The 24,292-nt window shown below is 44.3% G+C and overlaps 1 protein-coding gene across 6 annotated transcripts in view; it reads right to left on the reverse strand.

The window, feature by feature from the left end:
- Positions 1–8,461, reverse strand: part of CNOT1 (CCR4-NOT transcription complex subunit 1) — an 82,668-nt gene extending 74,207 nt beyond the window's left edge. For all 6 annotated transcript variants that reach the window (XM_043898628.1, XM_043898625.1, XM_043898630.1 and 3 more), the window contains exon 1: positions 8,321–8,461. The gene's annotated coding sequence lies outside the window, so the exon portion shown is untranslated. The remainder of the gene's footprint in view (positions 1–8,320) is intronic.
- Positions 8,462–24,292: the final 15,831 nt, after the last annotated feature.

A 24,292-nucleotide genomic window follows, 5' to 3' on the forward strand; every position in this document is an offset into this window, starting at 1 on the left:
ATTATTTATAATAGCCACGATATTGAAAGAACCTAAGTGTCCATCAACAGAGGAACAGATAAAGAAGACGTAAGCATTTACATATATATGGACACACACACATATATAATGGACATATATAAATACATATAAAATGGACTATTACTCAGCCATTTAAAAAAATGAAATACTGCCATTTGCAACAATGTGGACGGACCTAGAGGGTATTATGCTTAGTGAAATCAAAGACAAATGCTGTATGTTACCACTTGTGCAATCTGGGGGAAAAAAAAATGAATATAAGAAAACAGAAACAGATTCACAGATAGAACAAACTAGCGGTTAAATGGGGAGAGGGATGGGAGGAGGGGCAAGATAGGGGCAGGGGATTAAGAGGTACAAGCTATTATGCAGATATACTGTACAGTACAGGAAATATTGCCAATGTTATAACTTTACATAGAATATAACCTATAAAAATACTGAATCACTGTTGTACACCTGAAACTAATTAACACTATAACTCAACTATACTTCATTAAGGAAAAAAAAGAGGGGAACTCAAAAAGGGAAGAGTGGACAGAGAGGTGGAAGAAACTTGAGTTATTAATATCAGAAACCAAGGAAAGTTCTCTACTTAATGGTAGTAACTAAAACCTAGCAACAGATAACATCCCTAAGAGAGCTCCCAGGAAGAATCTGTCCACTATGGCAGGCAGCCTCTAAAATAACCCCAATATTTTCTGCCTAATATTTACATCTTTAAGTGATCCGCTCCCTTAAGTGTCAGCTGGACCTTAAGTGTGGCTTCAAAATAAGAGACTAGAAAGTCACTTCCAAGATGAAGTTACATGAAGACTGACTTCAGCTTTGTTTACCTCTCTAAACCTGTGCTCTGAGAGAAAGCAGCAAGCTGTCCTGGTATGAGTAACCCTGTGGAGAGGGCAATATGGCAAGGAACTGATATCTCCTAAACAACAGCCAGCAAGGATCTGAGATCTGACAACGGCTACATGAGTAAGCTTGTACCCTTCAGACCCTTCTTATTATCTTTCAGACATGAGATGATTATGGCCTATGGATACCTGCACTGCAACTTTGTGAGAACACTTTGTCAGAAGCATCTAGCCAGGCTGTGCCTCTGAATAAAAAGCCAAAATGATTTTTAAAAAATAGATAAACTTGGGAGTTGAGCTATTTCTAAACTCATCGTGCAGCAACTGGTAACTAACACATCAATAATAGTCTATGACAACCACAGGGAAGAGATTTTATGACATATATTTGGCAGTATAAAAAATAAATTATTGTAAATTATCAGAATTACTAGGAGATCACTAATGACCTCCAAGAGAGGGACGTTAGTGGTCACCAGAAGACAGGCCAAGACTCCTCCATAAAGAGGATAAAACCATAAGGTAATAGACCAGGGCCAGGCTCAAGCCCCAGCCCCTCCAAAACCTTCCAAACACATCAGTTGGTCTACAGATTTAAGTGCTGACCCATCTCCCCTTCCCTTCAGTACGCATGCTGCATACTGTTAAAATTTAATCACACTGTTCACTATTGTTTCATGTGTATTATCCTTTTCATCAGTTCCTTAGGACATACCTCAGGTTTGCTTCCTATCTCTTCTTTGCCTCCACTCCCAACCAAACAACTAGCTTTGAGGGCATCAAAACTTTTTCCATAACCCTGCTAAGTCCAAAACCAGTATTCCGTTTCTAGGTTTCTAAAATACAATTTGACTAGACTTATCAGGAAACAAAATGTATTAAAAATCTGCATTTCTTCCACCTTCATCACCCATCAAAGGTGGAGATAATTTTCCATAATCTCATTCCAGGTTTGTTTGTCTTCAATTGTGATAACTCACTATTTTATGTTATCACTTACAAAGTTTATTTGGCAGTATTTCTTTTGACATAATACATCTCAATTCCAAAGGTGTTAAAATGTTAAAAATCTTTTAGAATCAGTAAAATATGGTATTCCTTTTCCATATGCAGTGTTTCACATATGCCAGTGTGAAATTAAAATAATTTTAAGTATACTTGTGACTTATCCCAACAATATATGAATAGAAAGTAAGCAAAATAACCCTGACAACAAATCTGAACCCCAAAAGAGTATTCACTGGAATAAACTAGGAGGCAATATTGCCTCCAAAAGCATTTTGAAATGTGAGTGAGTCACTGGAATTCAGTGTGAAGTAGAGATGCAACAGACATCCTGCAAAGAAGGAGAACAGCACCAATAAACTATTCTGCCCAAACATCAATAGTGCCCTTGTTCAAAAACAGCTTTTGCATCACCTTTCTGCAGGGTGGGCCCTAGAATGTGAACACCTCAAGTTTGGCTTTCCACAAAGTTAACATACAGTCAAGCACAACTCATATCCACCAAGTGGTATAAAATAGTATATAGCGGATGTGAAGTGGCTACCAAAACTTATCCAAGAAACAGTTTGTGTCAGGTATTTGAGCTACATCAGGGGACAGTCATACATCACGGCATTCCCACTGTGGGAGAGAACCAAAAATCATAAAAAATTATCAAATATATTTTAAAAGACACGACATACTATGGAAAAATAGCAAAGTAAAGTAAACCAAGTTGGAAGGGGATGCAGGGTGTCACAAATTTTAAAGTAGGGTGGTCAGTTAGTCTTATGGAGAAAGCAATTATTTAAGCAGATTTTAAAGAGTTGAAGGGTTTAGTTAGCCATAAACACATCTGAGAGAAGAATGTTCCAGGCAGAGAGACTGTCAGTTAATGCAAAGGCTTCCTCAGAGAGGAAGTATGTGTGAAAAGAAAGGCATGGAGGTCAAGTGTAGCTGAAGTAAACTTAGTGAGGGAGAGAATAAGTTGGCTGGGGGAAGGTGGAATATATAAGAAGGTGCAGGGCAGGGCTAATGATGAAAGGACTTTCTTTGGCTTTTACTAAAGACAAATGGAGAATCAATGAACAATCTGAACAGAAAACACGACCTTAGTTTTAAAAATATAAGAATCACTCTTAAAAAAAAAAAGTAAGAATCGCTCTAGATGATGAGAATAAACCACAGGGGAGCCAAGGGTAGAAAGCAAAGTAGATAACAGCACATTAAGAGAATTAGTGACTGAAACCCAAACAGAGAAGAACTCTAAAAAGCTATACACATTGAAAAAAAAAAAAAAAGCTATACACGTATCCCAAAACTAGGTTAGTATATTAAAGCAATTTATCATGCCAACATTTTGTGGTTGCCAAAGTCCTTGAGGGCTTACTGATTAGAGAAGACAAAAATCAAAATGAAATACTTACAAGGAATTTTTACATTTTACCTTTGGACAGACAACCTCAACTTTTGTAACCTCTAGCATAACTGTTTGAAAAGGGAAGAGAATTATTCCTAAAATACTCATGCCATAATAGTGACTATTTATACATGGTATACATATCTCTTCATTACCTATAGAACAAAGAGCACCAGCATGAATAATTCATATTGTGGACACCCCCAAATTATGTATTTCCAGGCTTAGAAAGGTTTAGTGTAAAACTTTTTCTTAGAACTCACCTGGCAAGGAATAAGGAAATATTCAAGGGCATAAGAGTGGACAGGTAATAAATCGGTTTGAAATGAAAAGTTCTGCCAAGGATAAAAACAAATGAATCAAGAGTTGACTTACTTCATGACTATGTCACTTCAAATATGCCAATTTTACTTAAGGCAATGGAACCTTAATACTAACTTAAAAAACATTTAATAGCCTTGTGTGGATAGCTTCGCAATTTTATTTATTTTATGGCCAGGCAGCACATGGGATCTTAGTTTTCCAACCAGAGACTGAACCAGCACCCCCTGAAATAGAAGCATAAAGTCTCAACCACCAGACCACCAGGAAAGTCTCTTCACACTTAAAATAATTCAATCCATACATCAGCATACTTTAAACAATTGTGTTAGCAAAAAAAAAAAAAAAAATTGTGTTAGCAAATAACAATTTATTTATAAAAACTGAAAAAGTGAAAAGAGCTAAAAAAGCATGCTTACTCCAAAATCAGAAAAGAATCAGTTCTTGATCTGAAATCAACCAAATCAGAAGCATCTTCCCAGTAACGTGCAAAATTACAAAGCTATGCCGTATATATTTAAGACTGCTACAAAATAAGAGTACTCTTCTTGGAGCTATACCTTAAAACTCTAACTACACCAAGAGAAAACTTACTCAAATATCTGTCACAATTCAACTTACAGTGAAGAACATTTTAAAACTTAAGTAAAAAAAAAGAAATTTAAGCAGCTCATCCTTTGAAGCCCTCAAAAGAAATGCAAGGTTATTATACTGAAGTTCAGTAATGCCCGCTTTCAATAACTGTAAGAGAGTTTTATATTTTGTACTTGAGTTTTATATTTGTACTTGAGTTTTCTATTTTTCACACCGAAGAGATGAAAAACTCAAACCTTGTAGCTTGTCCTCCAAAAATAAGTGGTTGATCATAGATTATCCTAACCTTTTTGATGAACAATCAAAACGTTTTCCTTGTACTTCAGTAGTATGGCAAGACAGAACCAACAGTAGGGTAGAATAGGAAAACCTGGTCTAACACTATTATTTAAGGAAGTCACTTCAATTTCCTGGGCCTCAATTTTCTAAACAAACCATTAATTCTGTATGACTAGATTTCAAAGTTTAACTTTCTAAAAGATGTCAACAGAATTATAAGTATAGCTGGAAGAGCAACAGCCTGTGCGCTCGAAGAACAAAAACCAGGGTGTATGGTTTTCCAAGAACGCCATGTTCTATAAATCTACCCAAGTGTAACAAGCGGAAGCGTTATTCAATTACAACTCAGGACAACTGTATGTGTTTGGAGGATGAGAGACTCCTTACCTACTACAAAGTAGGACAGAAAACTTACAAGTCAATATATGGTACAGGTAAGTGAAACTAGCCAAGAGGAAGGAAGAAATTATTTTTGCTTAGGGAAATCAAGGAAAAGATTATAGACAGTACATGTGAAAATGAATTGGAATGGTAATGTTTTGGTAGATACAGATGATGACACTCCAGATAATAAGGGCAAAAATGCATTTGGGAACCACTGTGTAACAATCTTTTAACTACAGCATAAGTTAGTAACATGCTGCTATGAGTACAGAGGGATCAATACTTACACAGTGATAGGTCAAGGTACTGAAAAACTTGAGTACACAATGCCTAGATTCAAACCAATGACTTGGTAGACAGTTGGTCATTAATATAAAGAACTAACTGCATTCCTGGAATCATTTACATTTACAACATTTTCATGTATTATTTATGTAATAAAGAAATCCAATGAACAAAAGATACTGGAGATCAGTTAGAAAGCTAATGCGAAAAAGGGTCTAAAACAAAGAAGGAGCTATTCTGAGTCCACAAAAAAATTAACAGTAACGCTGCATTTCAAAACTAAGAGCTCTAAATCCAAGGTGACAAACTTTCAAACTAATTATCTAAAAGGGGAAGTGTTGAGCTCTTAATATGAAGCTTAAGAGCAATAAAATGCTCTCTTTCAAAATAATGCTTTCACTTTACATTTCATATAATTAGTCCAACACCACTAAACAAAAACAAAAAACCCACAACAACAAAACCTACACCTCCACTGCAGACACTTTTAACATCTCATTCAACATTCTAATTTAGCCTAGAGGCAGAAATGCATTTTTTTTTTCCATAAATGCATTTCTCAAACCTATACTCCATACTCCCCAAGGCTGCATTTCCTTCAAATCTCAACACAGGATTTCAAATTAAGTCTACACCTCTACTGACTTCTCAAATGAGTTTTTCAACGAATAATTTGTTTTATTTGCTTTGCTACATTCTTGCAAATACATGAATGAAAAGTACCTTAAGATTAACTATTGTGTACATAAAAGATGCAAAGGTTTTGAGCCCATTTTAGCTTTGAAATATGCTTCTTAAAAATTGTGAGCAAATAGGAAAGGAACTGCAGGATCTTTCTTTATATAAGGTCTTAAAATAAAACTCAGTAGGATGCCATTTTGAAACTTCCCAGCAGGAAGTTCAGTTTGGACAGAGGGCCAGTTAAGAAATGCTTTGACCAATATTTTGTAAATGACTTGAAAGTCAGTTTTGTTCTCTTACCAAAAAAAAAGAGAAAAAAAGAAACAACCAACTTTATGACTGGTACTAATTTTGTTAATTCAAGAATCATAAACATCTTACCAAAAATAAGTGTCTTGAAATATCTGGGCATCCAATTTAAATTACTGTAGACAAATTCTCTTCCATAGTATTGGGTAATAAAGATTTGTTACACGGTAGAATGAAATAAAGATTCAAGTTCATAAATTCATAAACTTAAGTTGGTTAAAAAGAAACTTCTCATAACTAGATCAGGATCTAACCAAAAACATACTTGGAAAAAGCAATATTCAAGGATAATTTGATATTAGTCTTTAAGCATGTTGTCAAGAAATAAGCATTTCCTCTTCTGTCCTCCGAGTTTTTTTTTTTTTTTTTAAAATGACTTAACCCAAAGTTCGGAGGACATTACAATATTTAGCCTGACAAGATCAATATTAAAGAGACCAGTACTTAAAACCCCAGCAGAAATCTCTAAGAGACTGTATTTCTCTCTGGCTAAGCCAGAGATCCATTTGAGTTAGGAACCGAAAGCATTTCAGTTCTGTTCCACAATAATGCCAGAAAAGGGTGCCTTAAAACTGCCAAGACTACAATCTTAGGCAAGAAAGGGTAAGACGTTGTTATTGATGGTCAAATCTCTGCCTTGTTTACATGGAAGGAATTGGGACCCTTCACTTGTTGAAAAGTGACCAACTCTCCAAGTTTTGTTATCGTATGACCATTTCAAAGCACAACTAGATGCCTACATCTAGTTATCTAGTTACGTTATCATCAGTTCATTTTCTCCTTAGACAAGGTAACAATTTGGAATGTCCTAAAACAGGATAATTTAAACTGTTACCATCTATCTTATTAAGAGCTAAAACACTACACTGCCAATCTCTGGAAGAATAGATATGAGAACCTGAGGATATTAAACCCAAATACTTCTACACAAACAAGTTTGTTCTTAATCTGTTTGACCTACTTCCTGATTTTGTATGTGTCCAATCATTTTTCCATCCGTGTATCCCTACTCCTATCAAACGGACTGTCACGAGGCAAACACTCAGAATTTTCTCCGCAAAAAGTAATCAACTATACTCACTCAGTTATTAACTGTTAAACTCCCCAAGGCAATCGAATTACAGAGAAATAAGAAGGGAGACTAAGAGTTAATACTTTCAGAAAAAAAATACTTTTAAAAGTCCTAAAATATGTGATGTTTGAGTGACTTCAAAGGGAAAAGCTTTCTGCTCAAAGTTTATTTTAAACACATCTCCAAACCCACAGACATCAAGCATTAAAGTTTAATCCTAGGAAAGGTACTCATCTGTGGAACCCAGTTGGGTGAAATCTGCAGAGGCGGTGGGACTGAAAAAGAAGATTTGTGCTTTTGGCCTTATGTAACCCCCTCGAGGCCCGTAGTCTCTCTCACTGAGGCCTCCCAAATGCTCGGCTAACTAGGAGGGCACTTCTCCGGGGCGAGCAGTACCGCTACTACAGAACAGACACTGGGCCAGGTGGGTGAGGGCCGACTTTGGAGGCTTGAGTGAGCGCCCGGGCGCGCGAGTGGAACAAAACCTGTGGCGAGAAGTAATGAGGAAGTGCTCGCTCCCGCCCGCCCCTCCCACCGGCGGACACCCGAAACACCCGCGGTTTGACAACGTGCTGGAGGCGGGGGAGGGGGACTGGCAGCTCCAGGTCCACCGAGAGGAACCCGGAGTCGGCAACTACTCCGAACACGGTCACCTCGCGCCCCCCCCCCCCCCGCCACCCCGGAGCTAGGCCTCCGAGGCCGATGTCCGAAACACCCATCCGGCAGTTGAGGAGCTCGTGGAGTCTGCGAAGGGTGCAGTCCGCGCGAAGCGAGGGCCCAGCCACCCCAAGTGCCGCCAGCGCCGCCCTCAGAGCCGCCAGGCCCGGGCAAGGTGGGGGCCAATCCCGGGTCTCATTCCGCGCTCTGCGCTCGGTTTCGCAGAGCTTTCACCAAGCCCTCTTCTCTTCAGAGGCCGAAGACTCCGCGGGCCGAGGAAAGAGAGTCCGCCCTCTCTCGCCTCGCCACTTCCCCGTCCCGACTGCCCCTCACACCTCGGAGCCCCGGGAAACGCTCCCAATGGCCCCGGGACCACCCCCGTTCCTGCCCGCACCGGCACCCGCGTTCCGTAGCTGACACCGCCTGCCGGCCTCGGCACCCGACCCCAGCCCACCACACCTCAAGCGGCTCCGGCGGCGCTGGACACAGGAAACTCCTGGGTCCCCGACTCCGGCTCTCCTAGACCCCCTCTTCGGTTAACTCCGCTTGTTTCTCTACAAAATGGCGCCGGAGGTCGCGCGCTCACGTCGCGGCCTTTCCCCTCCCCGTTCCCATTTCATCATTTGCTGCCCGCCCGAGGAGGGCTGGACCCAGCACCAGCCAATGATCGCACCCCGCCTGTGGCTCCCGCCCAATCACCGACAGGTGCCCGCGGATTTAAACCAATCACACACTATCACTTGCAGAAGTCAAGGAAGAAACCAGGCTCCTGCTAGCAACTACCAATCCAGACTCCTACTTCGCGGGCTTTGGCCAATTGCCGTTCACCAGTCCCTAGGGACCGGAGTCGGAGCCCTCGCGCCTGCGCTCGAAGCGAGGGCCAATGGGGAGAAGCAGATAACTTCGATTTGGGGCTTCACGGACTTCCCACCTGCCCTCGAGGGCCTCGACCAATGGGGGTCTGGCAATGCCTCAGAAACAATAAAGGAGGGGGCACTTAAGCCCTCTTCACCTTGCGCGGGAACTACGCTGAGTTAAAGTGAAAACACCCTTCCAGTACTCTCCTTCCTCTTTCGAAGTGTCAAGTGTCCAGTAGACCACGGGGATTCCCAATCTTAAACATTCCCCTCCTCCCCCGCGTCTCTTTGGCGGGGAACGCCGGTTACGAGAAAGCTACAAGCAAGCCAGGGTCTAACTAGAGCTCTGGCGCTTTGCATCCTGGGATGTGTAGTCCTCCCCCTCTGCCCATTCCTGTCGCAAAAGTAGTGCGAGCTCCTCCCTCATTTACGGCCCCCGAGGAAGAGCAATGCATTCTGGAGAACGTAGTCCCGTTTGGTCCTCTCATGCTCCCATCCGGAGAACTTTCCCGTCTAGTTCTGCGTCTTGAAGGAGGCACTCCTTACAGAGAAATAGGAAACTCAGATTCTCTGTGGCTTAGTCCGTGTTAGCGGTAGCAGAAGGAATACTTATGCCGTTTGCTCTCAGGAGAAAAAAATGTAGAAACATCTTTTTTTAAAATTTTGTGGTTAAAAAAAGTATTTAAAAAAAAGTATTTTGTGGTCACCTGTATCTAACTCAGGGTGGGAGAAGTGAGAAGAAAGTGTTGACTGGTGGCTCTTTTACTTTTTGAAACACGTATCGTTGTCATCCGCGTCTTGGGGCTACGCGGAGTTGTCTCCTAGCCATCTCTCCTACTGTCTTTTGTGCCTAAAAATAGTTTTTAAAAAAAGTTGTGGTAAGGCCCGTGGCCTTCTAAGATGTCCCACACTCTGTGGAGTATGTTTCTAAGTCCATATCTTACCTTAAAAAAAAAGTTGTGGTAAAAACACTTAACAAAATTTACGTTTTTATGTGTATCGCATGTTGTTGTTCAGGGTTGCATAGTAGTGTTAAAAATTCATGCATATTGTGCAGTGGATCTCTAGAAGTTTTTCATCTTGCAAAACTGAAGCTGTGTACCAGTCGAACAACTCCTCATCTCCTCCCTCCAGTCCTTGACAGCCACCTTTCTGTTTTCTAAGAGTTTGACTACTTTAGATACCTCTTACAGGTGGACTCATGCAGAATTTGTCTTTTTGTGACTGACTGATTTCTCTAACCTCCTAAAAATGCTTTTTGACACCTGCCTTGGTTGGATGCCAACTCTTCCAGCAAACTTTTACGGAGTATGTGGTGGTTTCAAATACCTGTAGGATACCAAAGGACCCCATGTACAATAAGCACAAGGGTTGCTTCGGTCTTGTTCATAGCTGTATCCCAGCACCTAGCACAGTGCCTGGCACTTGATAGACACGTGAGCAAATAAATGTTGAAAAATCATGCAATGGAGAATTGGACTTAAAACATTATAATGTTAGTGATAGAAGACCCCTGAAACAGACCAAGGATGAGAATATAAGTCCTTCCTATGCCTTGTTGCTGTATAAAGTTGCTGAAACCTCAATGGATAGCAGAAATTTTAGCCAGATTTATCAAAACTGAAAATGCATAGATCCATTGATCCAACATCTAAGAATTTATTCCACAGGTGAATACTGAAAATTTGTACAGAGAGGGATATTTAAAGATATTCATTGATGGGGTTAATGGGGGTCCCAAAAAGAAAAGGCAGAGGAACCAGAGATCAAATTGCCAACATCCGCTGGATCATCGAAAAAGCAAGGGAGTTCCAGAAAAACGTCTATTTCTGCTTTATTGACTATACCAAAGCCTTTGACTGTGTGGATCACAATAAACTGTGGAAAATTCTGAAAGAGATGGGAATACCAGACCACCTGACCTGCCTCTTGAGAAATCTGTATGCAGGTCAGGAAGCAACAGTTAGAACTGGACATGGAACAACTGACTGGTTCCACATAGGAAAAGGAGTACGTCAAGGCTATATATTGTCACCCTGCTTATTTAACTTATATGCAGAGTACATCATGAGAAACACTGGACTGGAGGAAGCACAAGCTGGAATCAAGATTGCCAGGAGAAATATCAATAACCTCAGATATGCAGATGACACCACCCTTATGGCAGAAAGTGAAGAGGAACTAAAAAGCCTCTTGATGAAAGTGAAAGAGGAGAGTGAAAAAGTTGGCTTAAAGCTCAACATTCAGAAAACTAAGATCATGGCATCCAGTCCCATCACTTTATGGCAAATAGATGGGGAAACAGTGGAAACAGTGGCAGACTTTATTTTTGGGGGCTCCAAAATCACTGCAGATGGTGATTGCAGCCATGAAATTAAAAGACGCTTACTCCTTGGAAGGAAAGTTATGACCAACCTAGACAGCATATTAAAAAGCAGAATTACTTTGTCAACAAAGGTCCATCTAGTCAAGGCTATGGTTTTTCCAGTGGTCTTGTATGGATGTGAGAGTTGGACTATAAAGAAACCTGAGCACCGAGGAATTGATGTTTTTGAACTGTGGTGTTGGAGAAGACCCTTGAGAGTCCCTTGGACTGCAAGGAGATCCAACCAGTCCATCCTAAAGGAGATCAGTCCTGAGTGTTCATTGGAAGGACTGATGCTGAAGCTGAAACTCCAATACTTTGGCCACCTGATGCGAAGAGCTGACTCATTTGAAAAGACCCTGATGCTGGGAAAGATTGAGGACAGGAGGAGAAGGGGACGACAGAGGATGAGATGGTTGGATGGCATCACCGACTCGATGGACATGGGTTTGAGTGGACTCTGGGAGTTGGTGATGGACAGGGAAGCCTGGCGTGCTGCAGTTCATGGGGTTGCAAAGAGTCGGACACGACTGAGCGACTGAACTGAACTGAAAAGGTTGGACACAACAGAAAAGAAGATGAATAAGAGTATGGAATACCACAAAGTTTTTTAAAAATATAAGTCTGTAGGTACTAATATGGAATGATTCAAAGATTTATTGTTAATTGTTAGGTGCAGAATAAGAAAAACAAAACCAAAAATGGATGGCATAATCAGTATGTTACCATTTGTATAGGAGAAAGGAACTATATTTGTATTTACCTATAAATAAATGTATAAAAAGATTTGAAAAGATATGCCATTTCCCCCAACTGACATCAGTGGTTATCCCTGGATAGGGATTGGAATGAGGAAGGGTAAAGGGAGCTTTTGCTTTTTGTTTTGTTTTCAGTCAGTCAGTTCAGTGACTCAGTCCTGCCTGACTCTTTGCAACCCTATGGACTATAGCATGCCAGGCTTCCCTGTCCATCACCAACTCCCAGAGCCTACTCAAACTCATGTCCATCACATCAGTGATGCCATCCAACCATCTCATCCTCATCGTCCCCTTCTCCTCCCACCTTCAATTTTTCCCAGCATCGGGGTCTTTCCCAATGAGTCAGTTCTCTGCATCAGGTGGCCAAAGTATTGGAGTTTCAGCTTCAACATCAGTCTTTCCAATGAATATTCAGGACTGACTTCCTTTAGGATGGACTGGTTGGATCTCCTTGCAGTCCAGGGGACTCTCAAGAGTCTTCTACAACACCACAGTTCAAAAGCATCAATTCTTCGGCACTCAGGTTTCTTTATAGTCCAACTCTCACATCCATACATGACTACTGGAAAAACCATAGCTTTGACAAGATTGACCTTTGTTTTGTTTTATTACCATACTATTTGAACTTTTGAAAAAAGGATGTATTCATGCTTTATTTGTATAATTTAAAAAATATATATTTTAAAAGATACCTGTAGAGGTCAGCTATCTTAAGATCAATGCTGTAATTCTACAACTAGATTTGTGGTTGGTCTTAGACATAAACCTCCTAAAGTAAAGTAAGTTGAATAAAATAAAGCTAAGTTGCCTTTCCCCACTTCAGCTTGTCTTTACCCTAAGGCTGCTCTGGGAGACCCTTCTGTCCACTGCCAGCCCCTGCCTCCCACCCCCAAACTCACAGCCCCAGCTACACCAACACTACTCCTAGGATTTGACTTGCTTTGGGGACTTAGCCTAGTACCTGCAAGGACTCCCACAATAAATAGCTTTGAGATCAAAGGTCTTCAACTGTGTGTTATCATGAATTCTGGGTGTCTTCTATACTTACCAGAAAGGAGAGAGACGCATAGAATGTTTTCCAGTTGGAAGGGTTAGTGGAGATCACCTGGTGTACTTTTTTCATTTTATTGAAAGACATAGTTTGGAAGTCATACTTTGTCTGGACAAAGTAGTTTACTAGAGACCTTCACAAAGAATTGAATCACCTTGTAACTCAGCAATTATGTGTTCTGGGGTTCAAACATATTTAGAAACAGGATATTTTTACCAGCTATTAATTACTCACCTGGCCTCTTTCCTCAGCCTTCTTCCAATCCTTCACCCCCCAATTAATTGTGCATCCCAGACTCTGGAAGAACTATACAAACTCTTTTAATTGTTTCTTAAAATAGCCTAGAGAGGAACATGTAAGTGCTAGGAAACAAAAGCCTTATTGAATTGGCTTGGGGTGGAGGCAAAAATGCCTAGAAGACAAAGGACTTTGAGACTTTGAGGTCTGCAGAAAACTGTGTTATAAAATGTTTGGAGGTGCTCAAAGAGGAGATACTAGACCTTTTTATTCCATGTTCTTGTTTTTCAGTCCCATTTATCAGAGAGTCAGTAACTTCAACTTACAGGAGTTTTGACTGTCTTATCCAAAGCAACTCACTGACAGCCTAAGTCTGAATTCTGATCTCCTTCTAGTCCATCACCACTGCCTAGCTCCAAAACCTTCTTGCTCCCTGGGCACCCAGGGTTTGATATGAATTCGGTGACTCTACCCTGATGGGGGATGAACAAGGAGGCACGTTCTATGAAGGCCATTGAGGACTTAAAAACTCCAGTCCCTAAGCCGGGCTATGCCCTTAACTTTCTGTGTAACCTTGGGAAAGTCACTTCCCCTCCCTGTACTTCTTTTTCCCCCTTCATTATTCTGAGGTTATTGGGCGTGACCCCAATACCTGAGGATACTTGGTGTGATTGTGTTCTGTGGACCCCTAGGAAGGCAAGGACTTACTGTGGGGTCCTGGAATTCTTATGTGCACATAGGCTTATTAACTAATAATATATCAAGTACTGTACTCTAAAGGTAAAATTTTACATGCTTTATCTCATCCATACCTGTAGAATAGGGACCCCATTTTACAGATCATAAAACTGAGGCTTAGGAAGGTGAATCACTTGCCCAAGATCATATACCTAGTCAATGGCAAAGCATGCCTTGCAGCCCAAGCTCTCTGACTTCATGGTGTACATTCCCAGTTATCGCCCTTTAAGCCTTCACTTGGAAATCCCCATGCCTAGGTGATCTCCCAACTGTCATGTTCAGTGATCCAGTAGTGACCAGACAATTTCCAAGCCAAAAAATGTGATGCATCATCTGACAGGGGTATTATAAATTAGTGACACAGGTTCTGAAAATACTGCCATGAGTTTGGAGTTTTCCAGTTAAGTTTACATTTGAATTTTTAGATCCTCTCCTTAACAGGGGATTCAGTCCAAAGACTGTGTAGAAACTTTTGACTTTTTTTGGTAAGATTGTTTATCCCTCTGTTTCTTTTCATGACTGAACAGGGAAGAATCTAAGAGGGAAAAGGAAAAGCTGTGAAGCATCTCCTCTGGTTCATGGTTAGTTTATGGTTAGTTTAGCACTGAGTGAATGCTTGCAAACAAGCTGGAGCAGGTCTGAGAAACCTGCCTTGGGCTGGAGACAGATGTGTGGACTTTAGGACTATTGATGAAATTCTCCTGTGCCAGGCAGAGTCTGTGTGACTCTGCCCTATTTTCTGTTCTCCCTGATTACAGACCTGATGTTTGAAACAATTGCTGAAACCTGCACCATTAGTCCGAGCTCTTCATCCTCTGCCCATCTGGGCCCCTGCTTTCGCAGATAGTTCTCATTTAGTTCTACAGACTTCTCTGCGCTCTGTCTCAATCCCTCTGCCCCCAGCTTACACATAACATCATTTACCTAGCACCCATCTCTACTGTCGTCTTAGAGAAATAAACTTACACGATATCCTGAACTGAAGCAATAAGTTGAATATTGTCTTTCAAATTCCCCTTTTGAGGGGTGCCAAGCCACCTCTCCCAGGTGGCTGAGTGGGAAAGACTGCCTGCCAATGGAGAAGACTTAGGTTCAATCCCTGAGTCAGGAAGATCCCCTGGAGGAGGAAATGACAATGCATTCCAGTATTCTTGACAGGAAAAATTCCATGGACAGAGGAGCCTGGTGGGCTACAGTCCATGGGATTGCAAAGAGTCAGACACAATTGAGCATGCATGCAAGCCTCACAGCTTGTAGGATCTTAGTTCTCCAACTAGGGATTGAGCCCTGGTCAATCAGTTGGACCCTGGGCCAGGTCAGTTCAACATACATCACACACACTCCTCCCCCACCAGGGCAGAACCCTCGTTTCTTCAACAGATTATCGTGGATTCAACATCTGCTCTGTCCTGCTCAGAGCAGAATAGGCACTTCAGGCGCCTGTGGAAGTTAATGTTGCTCATTATCCTCTGCTCAAACTAGCCAAGAAGCCAACTGTCAGAACAAAGGATTACAAATGTGATCAATGTTAACAAATGGGGAACATAGGGAGTTTGGGAGAAACCTGCAACCTAGTCTAGGGATTCAAAGACTCTCTAAGGATGTGAAAGGAGTAGGGGTGCTATAGACAGAGTGGCAATACCTTCCAGCAAAGAGCTAAGCCTCAGAGATGGCTGCTGGCATTTTTGAGGAATTAAAAGAACAGAAAGGTTGGAGCCTAGAGAAGCAGCCAGAGGCGGGCTTAAGCCTCTGTGGTCAACCCTTTATCCTAAGGGCTCTGGGAGCCTTTGAAGGGTTGGATGGAACAGCTGATGTGCTAATATTTGCATTGTTTGAAGGTCACACTGGCTGTAGCATGGCGAAAGGACTGGTGTCCAGCAAGAGACGTAGCTGGGAGACTAACCAGGAGGCCACCGCAGAAGTCCAGGGGTGGTGGGGATGGAGGGAAGTGGGGCCACCAGAGATGTGGGAGGTCAAAGTGCCAGGCTTTGGCAACTAATCAAATGTGAAAGGTGAGAGGGCAAAGGGAAGGATTGTCTGCTCCTGGGTACTTCCCCAGAAACCCCATCCCATGAAGCAGGGAGACTGGAGGAGCAAGACAGAGATAGTGAGTTCAGTTTAAAAGTGCATATGTTTCACACAAGTGGAGTGGCCCCCTTGGGCTAAAGCCCTAGGCAACTGAGAGCTGGAACTGCTGATGGAGACTCGAGTTACTGACCAGCGGGTGGCCCTGGGGGAGCCTTCAGAGAGCAGAGGCCCTGGGGCCCTGAGAAGAGCTATGCTCAGACCCCTGGTTGAGGAGGGAAGAGTCATTAGCTTGCTGGGAAACAGACCAGCCCAGGAGGCCTGAGGACTGCTGGAGGCTGAGTGAAGTCACCCTAGCCAGAGGACAGAGGGACTCAATGTTTTTGAGCAGCCAAGCAGGGAAGAGATTGACAAGGCCTTGGGCTGTGTGATAGGGCTGTGTGACCTTGGAGAGAGCCTTTTCTGTGTGTGGAGGGAGGGGACCTTAAGCCAGAAGGGGCTGGGCTGCCAGGAGAGCGGTAGGTGGAGGGGAAGGGAGGGTTTGTTTTTAAGATAGAGAGATTGGGGCACATTTGAATGATAATAAAGTCCTTGGAGTTCAGTCAGTTTTAGACAGCTGGAGGGACAAGGTCTTCTGTGTTTTTGGAAATACTTGGTCTTTGAACTTCTCCAGCCCTCCTCCTCCTCCTTCTCCTAAGGGTTCTTCTCCGAAGCAGAATGTGTCCAGCAACTGCCCCATGGGAAGTGACTCTTCCTCTGGCTGCTAAGTTTGGGAAGAAGAAAAACCTTGGCCACCCCACCGCCACCCCTACCCAGACCGCCCCAGAGTCCACCCTTCTCCTGGGGTATCATGTCCTCACTGGCTGCCTCAGGGCCTCCACGCACATCTCCCTCCCCATGAAGTTGTAAGCCGGGTCAGTGTCCCCCTTATAGACAAGGGCTCAGAGGTCATCCTGCAGCAGCTCTCAAGGGAGAGGGGCGGTCCAGACAACCCATGTCTACTCTGGGACACAGGGAAACTGGGAACTGGCGTTCCTGAGCCCCTTTTCAGCCTTGCCTCTTTAAAAAATATATATATACGTATTTATTTATTTTTGGAACCCTTTGTTGTGGCCCTCTGGCTTCTCCAGTTGCAGCTCGTGTGCTTAGCTGCCCCAAAGTATGTGGGAATCTTAGGGCCCCGTCTAGGAATTGAACCTGCGTCCACTGCATTGGAAGGCAGATTCTTAACCAGTGGGCCACCAAGGAAGTCCCAACCTCACCTCTTTTTTTTTTTCCAACCTCACCTCTTAATCAGTGAAAAGTTGCCCCTCGATATGGGCCTATCCACTCTCCCAGGATAACGATTCCTTCCCACACCTCTTCTTGGACTTTCGGACTGCACCTCCATCCCATCTGCTTCCGACTGCATCAGGGGCCTCTGCGTCATCCATCTCTTCTTTCTACAACTATTTGAGTCTTTACTGTGTTCCTGTCACTGATCCAAGTGCTGGGATCCTAACAGTGAGCAAACAGCCTGCCCTCACCTACATCCTAGTGCTGCTGTCTCTGCCCTGGGCTAGTGCCCGAGACAGGGTTCAATTCCTGGATCAGGAAGATCCCCTGGAGAAGGAAATGGCAACCCACTCCAGTATTCTTGCCTGAAGAATTCCATGGAGACAGGAGCCTGGTGGGCTACCGTCTATGGGGTCACAGAGAGTCAGACACGACTGAGTGAGTAACACACACACACATATGTCTGCCCCACCTCTCCCCAAGAAGGCCCTGTAATCGTGGGAGGTCATATCCACACTCTCATGCCTCTACCAGGAGCTGCTAGATCTCCTCAGGCTTACTTGCACAGTTCCCAGGCAGGGAGGGAGTTGGGGATGTGTGTCAGCTCCATGGTTGAACCACAGGTATGTGGTGTGGCCTGGAGACATTCAGGTACCCCAGAGATGGGGCTATTAGGAAACTGGAGTCAGAGTATGGAAGGGATTAGGGGTTGAAAGCCTCAGCTATTCCCTCCCACTATCCCATTTTCCATGCCAGTCCCCCCAAAACTTGGTGAGCCTCATTGAGATGCTATTTTGGGATTCCACAAACTCTTCCCATGTTCTAAGCCCCTGAGCCCCTACTGTGATTCTGCTCATCCCTTTCCCCCTCTCTAGATTTCAGAATCCTCTCCTGTAAAACAGAAGAATTGACCCAGGTGACCTCGAAGTCCTTTCTCTCTAGAACTGTTCTGACTTCCACTGCAGCCTCTGGTCCACCCTGTACCCCAAATCGGAATTGTCAGGGAGAGTTGCCTGAAGAAGGCAGGACAGAGAGAGGAGGGGCAGCCAGGCTACTTTGCCTGCCTTCCACTCTCACCATCGCCACATGATAGTCCCAAGAAGTAAGGATTCCAAGGACACACCTGTCCTGGTCAGGGGAACCTGGGGAAGTGCTGCCTGCCCCCATTCCCACCATCCTGAGCATCCCACATCCTGATCTCTTTCGGCTCAGACCATGCTGTCCACAGTCCAAGGTTGCCCTAGGTAACCTTGCACTGGGATGTTGTCTCTCTTAAGCTTTAGTTCCTTCATCTGTGAAGTGGGGTCACCATAATACCTACTGTGGAGGTTCTTTAGAGAGTTACATGATCTGGTGAAGTATGTAAAATACTCAGTGCCTGGCACAAAGACACTTCATTTATTCAGTCATGGATTCAACAAATAGTTTTCGGATTTTTTTGTTTGTTTGTCTTTTGGTTGCGCTGGGTCTTAGTTGCGGCACACAGAATCTTTTAGTTGTGACATACAACAAGGTCTGGTTCCCTGACCTGGAACTCAACCTGGACCCCCTGGATTGGGAGCATGGAGTCTTAAACCCTGGACCACTGGGAAAGCCCCAACAAATGGTTTTTAAGTGCCTCCTATGTGCCAGGTGTTGAGACTATAGCAGCAAAAAGAGCAAAGTTCTTGCAGTCATTGACCTTGCATTTAAACAGGGGGCTGTGATAGACAATAATACTAAAGAAATCATGTGAGGCAGTATAAATGCTCCAAAAAGTAATGAAGCAGAACAAGGTGCTAGAGTGATGGAGGAGGGGGGTTAGGGAGATGGACAGCTCTTTTTGTTTAGGGAGACCTCTTTGATAAAGGATCTGAGGAGAGCTCCAAAAGAAGTGAGGAAGGAAACCATGCAGACATCATGTGGTAGAGGGTTCCAAGAAGGAGACCAGAAAGCCTGAAGGGTGGTGAGTCTGCCACTGGGGCTGAGCCCTGGGAGAGGAGGAGTAGCAGAAGATGAGATCAGACGGGAGTCAGAATTGTGGGGCCTTGTCAGCCATGCTGAGGACTGTGGCTTTCATTCTAGTAAGAAGAGAAAGCCGTACATAGATTTTAAGCTGAGAATGATGTGAGCTGACCTTAGTTCTAAAAGGTTACTGCAAGAAGAAAACATTTCAGGAGAGCAAAAGGGCAGGGAGCAGCAGTAATCTCCAGATTAGAAGGATGTAGTAATCCAGGCAAGACATGATGGTGGATTGCACCAGTTGCAAAGGTGGAGAGATGCATTACCTGTTCTAATTACCTCCAGACTACAGGGCACAGCCCTCACCATCCCCGACCCCACCTTTGTCGTTGTTGTTGAGTCACTCAGTGCTTCTACTCTTTGCAACCCTATGGACTGCAGCTCTCCCGGCTTCCCTGTCCTTCACTGGCTCCTGGAGTTTGCTCAAACTCATGTCCATTGAGTCGATGATGCCATCCAACTGTCTCATTCTCTGTTGCCTCCTTCTCCTCCTGTCCTCAATCTTTCCCATCCCACCTCGCCAATCAGTTACTCTCTGGTAACTGATCTGGTATTTTTTTCTGGTATTTATATATATATATATGTAATTTTTTACCCAAGGGCAGCTTTCTTTCTTTTTTAATTTATTTGAATGCATTGGGTCTCAGTTACATCTTGCAGGATCTTCATCACGTCATGTGGGCTCAGAGACTCTCTAGTTGTGGCACTCTGGCTCAATAGTTGCAGCTGGGCTTAGCTGCTCCATGGCATGTGGGACCCTATTCCCTAACCGGAGATCAAACCCCTGTCCCCTGTGTTGCAAGGCAGATTCTTGGCCACTGGACCACCGGGGAAGTCTTGACGCGGTATCTTCAGAAGAGGTTGCTCGTGTCAGCAAGCGTAAGGCCTCTGGTAGCCATGTGCCCCCCAGCAGGGTGAGCAGAAGTTGCAGACGTTGATTGCAATGCCCTGAGTCATGCCATGAACTTCCAGAACCTGCAGAGAGGGACCAGTCCAAGGGCTTTCCAGGGTTGAGGGTAAAAACACAATTTGCTGGCCTTTCAGGCACACTGTTGACTTTGATACCTGACATGGTGAAACTAGTCAGCAAAGCATGAAGGGCCGGAGCCTGTGCCCCCTGGCCTCTTGGATGGGCAGCTGTCTGACCGGGGGAGACACATCCGTGCCATACCACGGGTAGCTGAGGGCACTGCTGCTTCCTTCCTCATGGGAGAGAACCGCCAAGTGCCAGCCGGCCCCACCAAGTCAGAGGGGTGGGTTATGCTCTAGAGCAGCAGTCCCCAACCTCCAGGCCACAGACACCTTCTGTCACATCAGTACCTGCATTAAATTAGGAATAAACTGCACTATACATGTAATGAGCTTGAAGCATTCTGAAATCATCCCCTCCGCCACCCCCTCCATGGAAGGATTGTCTTCCATGAAACTGCTCCCCGGTGCCAAAAAGGTTAGGGACCGTTGCTCTAGAGGCCAGGATTAGCAATTGATTTTTTTTTTTTTTTTAAGTTTGGCCCATTTAGATAGGGTCAAAGGCTCTGTGGTCCTCTTATCTTCCCCATTCGTACTCCTCGTGGTATTCCACTATCTTCATGTGAGCACGCATAGCAGGAATTTTGCAAGGCTGCATGGCAGGCAAACTCCTTGGCAGAAATCTGGAGTTCAGTTGCTCAGTAAACACTCCTGAAATCTCATCCTTATTTGCAAATCAAAATGTGTTGAACCGGAATAGCTCCCTCTGTACAGTAGCACTTTGTCACGGGTCAAAGGAAGGTGTGAGGCGTGTTCCATTTGGGGTTCTGGCAATGGCTAATCAGAACCTTGAGGGCTGGGACTTCCCTGGTGGTCCAGTGGCTTAAACTCCAAATGCAGGGGGCCCGGGTTCAATTCCTGCTTAGGGAACTAGAGCCCACATGCCACAGCTACAAGTTTGCATGCTGCAGTTAAAAGATCCCCTATTCCAGAACTAAGACCTGGCACAGCCAAATAAATAAATAAATACTTAAAAAAAAACAAAAAAAAAAACAACCTTGAGGGACAGGCACCAGCCGAGGGAGCAGAGGCAGAAATGCTGCTCTGGGAAGGTCATCCCCTCAGTGTTGTCATCTTTCCCAGCGAGACCTCCTGCTGTTTATTTGGCTTAAAAAATCACAGAGTGCTAAAGCTTGCACTTAGATTTGCATCATTTGCATTCAGATATGCAGACCCTCTTGGGAGGAAGAGACTAGAGTGGTGTGGCAGCAAACACTGCAGGAACAACTGGGGACAGTCCTGATCTCCTGCAGGAGAGTGAATGTTATCTGATTTGGGTCAGGGCCTATCTGCTGTCTATTTGCTAAACCTTTTATAGGTTTCTTTTGGATTAGGGCAGGGTAAGGGGCAGAGGTAGAGGCCCTCTGGGAGGCCACATAGCCCAGGGGACAAACCCGGCCCTTGGACACAAAATATCCTGAATTCTAGTGCACACTCTGCCTCTTACTGGCTGGAAGGCCTTGGGGTAGTTTGTTTTTCTGCGAGGTGGGGAGGACATATTGCCTGACTTTTTAATGAGGACAGTATATTGTATTTACAACTGAAAAGCAAAAAGAGACAGGGTGTTTTTAAATTTTATTTTTACATATTTAAATTTTTTCTGGTTTATTGAGATACGGTTGACATATAACACTGTATTAGTTTAAGGTATACACCATAATGATTGGACATATGTAGATATTGCAAAATGACTACCACATTGCTGTTGTTCAGTCTCTCAGTTGTGTCTGACTCTTTGCGACCCCATGGACTGCAGCATGCCAGGCTTCCTGTTCTTCACCATCTCCCAGAATTTTGCTCAAACTCACATCCATTTAGTCAGTGATGCCATCCAACCATCTCATCCGCTATCATCCCCTTCTGCCTTCCATCTTCCCCAGCATCAGGGTCTTTTCCAATGAGTCAGCTCTTCGCATCAGGTGGCCAAAGTATTGGAGCTTCAGCTTCAGCTTCAGTCCTTCCAATGAATATTCAGGGTTGATTTCCTCTAGGATTAACTGGTTTGATCGCCTTGCTGTACAGGGAACTCTCAAGAGTCTTCTCCAGCACCAGTTTGAAGGCGTCACTTATTTTAACTATCACAATAAGTTTAGCTAATATCCATCGCCTCTTATAGTTACAATTTTTTTTCTCGTGATGAGAGCTTTTAAGATCTACTCTCCTAGCAACTTTCAAATATACAATAACAGTATATTCACTAGTGTCTTCATGCTGAATTACATGCCCAGAACTTATTTATAACTGGAAGTTTGTACCCTTTGACCATTTTCAGAAATTTCCCCACCCTCCAGAAATAAGACTTTAAGAAAGTACATATTTATTTATTTGGCTATGCTGGGTCTTGGTTGCAGCACTCAGGATATTCTTTGCCCCACACAAACTCTCTCTCCCTAGGTGCAGACCACGGGCTTCGGTAGTTGCTCCGCAGCATGTGGGCTCTTAGTTCCCCAACCAGGGAGCAAACCCGAGTCCCCTGCATGAAAGGTGGGTTCTTAATGACCAGACCACCAGGGAAGTCCCCAGAAATAAGAATTTTTAAATCACCATGTGAGTCCCACCAATCTTCCTGCCTCGCAGGGTTGCTATAAGCTGACTTGGGAGCATGCACTGTGTGTGTAAGGCCAGCTCTGCACACTGGGGTTCTGAGCGCCCCTTTTCCTTTACTCTCCCACCAGCTGAGGAGGAAGGAGGTGCCCTGTTTCCAGCCCTCGTGGAGGAGAGGGGGGACTCATGGCACTGAAGCAGTTGTCCTCTGTGGTGCACATGCAGAGCAGTAGTAGGTGTTGGGGGAAGGCCTGAGGATGTGGGCTGAGACCTGGAATCAGGCAGTGAGGGTGTGGCCACCTGGGCTCACCTCCACTCCCACGGCAGTTACCCCATTGCCTGCCATATGAATTACCTCTGATCAATGTGAACTGGCCTGCCTGGTGGCATCACCTGCCTCTGGCCTATGGATGGCAGAGAGCCAGTTGCGTCAAAAGTAGGCATGCCAAGGACTGGAAGGAAACAGGACTTACTCATTACCAACGAGCCCATGGTAGTAACCATACTCTATCAGTGCATCATCACTCAGCTGGTAGTTGCTCATTTCCTTTCCCATGCTGAAGCCCAGACACCAGAAGACACAAAGAAGTGCTGAGAAGTCCCTCCTGATGGTAACACTGATAATGGCTGAGCTTGAGCACTAGGCCCTGCTCTGAGCCCTGTATATTCATTGTCACTGAAGAAGTTTATTCACCGTAATCCTGTGAAGCAAGTACTGTTTTGTGTATCCCCATTTTACAGATAGGCAAACTGAGGCACAGAGAGGCTAAAGAGCTTGCCCACGACCATATAGCCAGTCAGCATCAGAGCCAGGGTTCAAACCCAGCTTCGGGCCATCTCCAGGTCTCTACTCTTAGTGCCTCACGCATGATTAACCCAGAACCATACTCAGTTATCTCAGAGCAGCTGGCTTCTCTCAGATTAACCTTATCTATGGACAGGAAACAGGCCAAGGGGATAAGACTCAAGGTCAGAGATTGATCTCTGTCTTCCAGATACATCCCAAATCTTTCCACTCATCTCCACCTCCAGTGCTCCCATTCTAGTCCGTGTGTCACCGTCATCTCTGCCTGGATCACTGCAACAGGCCCTACTGGCTTCCTTCCTTCTGCTCTCCCTCCATCCCCTGCAATCCATCCTCCTCCTCAACCCCCTCCGGTGGCTTCCTGCTTCTGCTGCTGCTCAGTCGCTCAGTCGTGTCTGACTCTCTGCGGCCCCATGGACTGTAACCTGCCAGGCTCCTCTGTCCTTGGAATTTTCCGAGCAAGAATACTGGAGTGGGTTGCCATTTCCTCCTCCCAGGGATCTTCCAACCCAGCGATCAAACCCAACCAGGGATCTAAGCTGTGTCTCTTGTGTCTCCTGAATTGGCAGGTGGATTCTTTACCATTAGTGCCTCCCGGGAAGCCTGTTCCAATGACTTTTTAGAGAATTCTTACTATGGCTTACAAGGCCCCCAGCTTCCTGTTCATCTCCCCAGTAGCACTTTGCCACATGCTCCTGCTCATTCTCCTCTGTCCACAGTGGCTTTCTTTCCACCTGGGCTTTTAT

Source organism: Cervus elaphus, chromosome 4 (assembly GCF_910594005.1).
Source record: "Cervus elaphus chromosome 4, mCerEla1.1, whole genome shotgun sequence".
Classification (NCBI taxonomy): domain Eukaryota; kingdom Metazoa; phylum Chordata; class Mammalia; order Artiodactyla; family Cervidae; genus Cervus; species Cervus elaphus.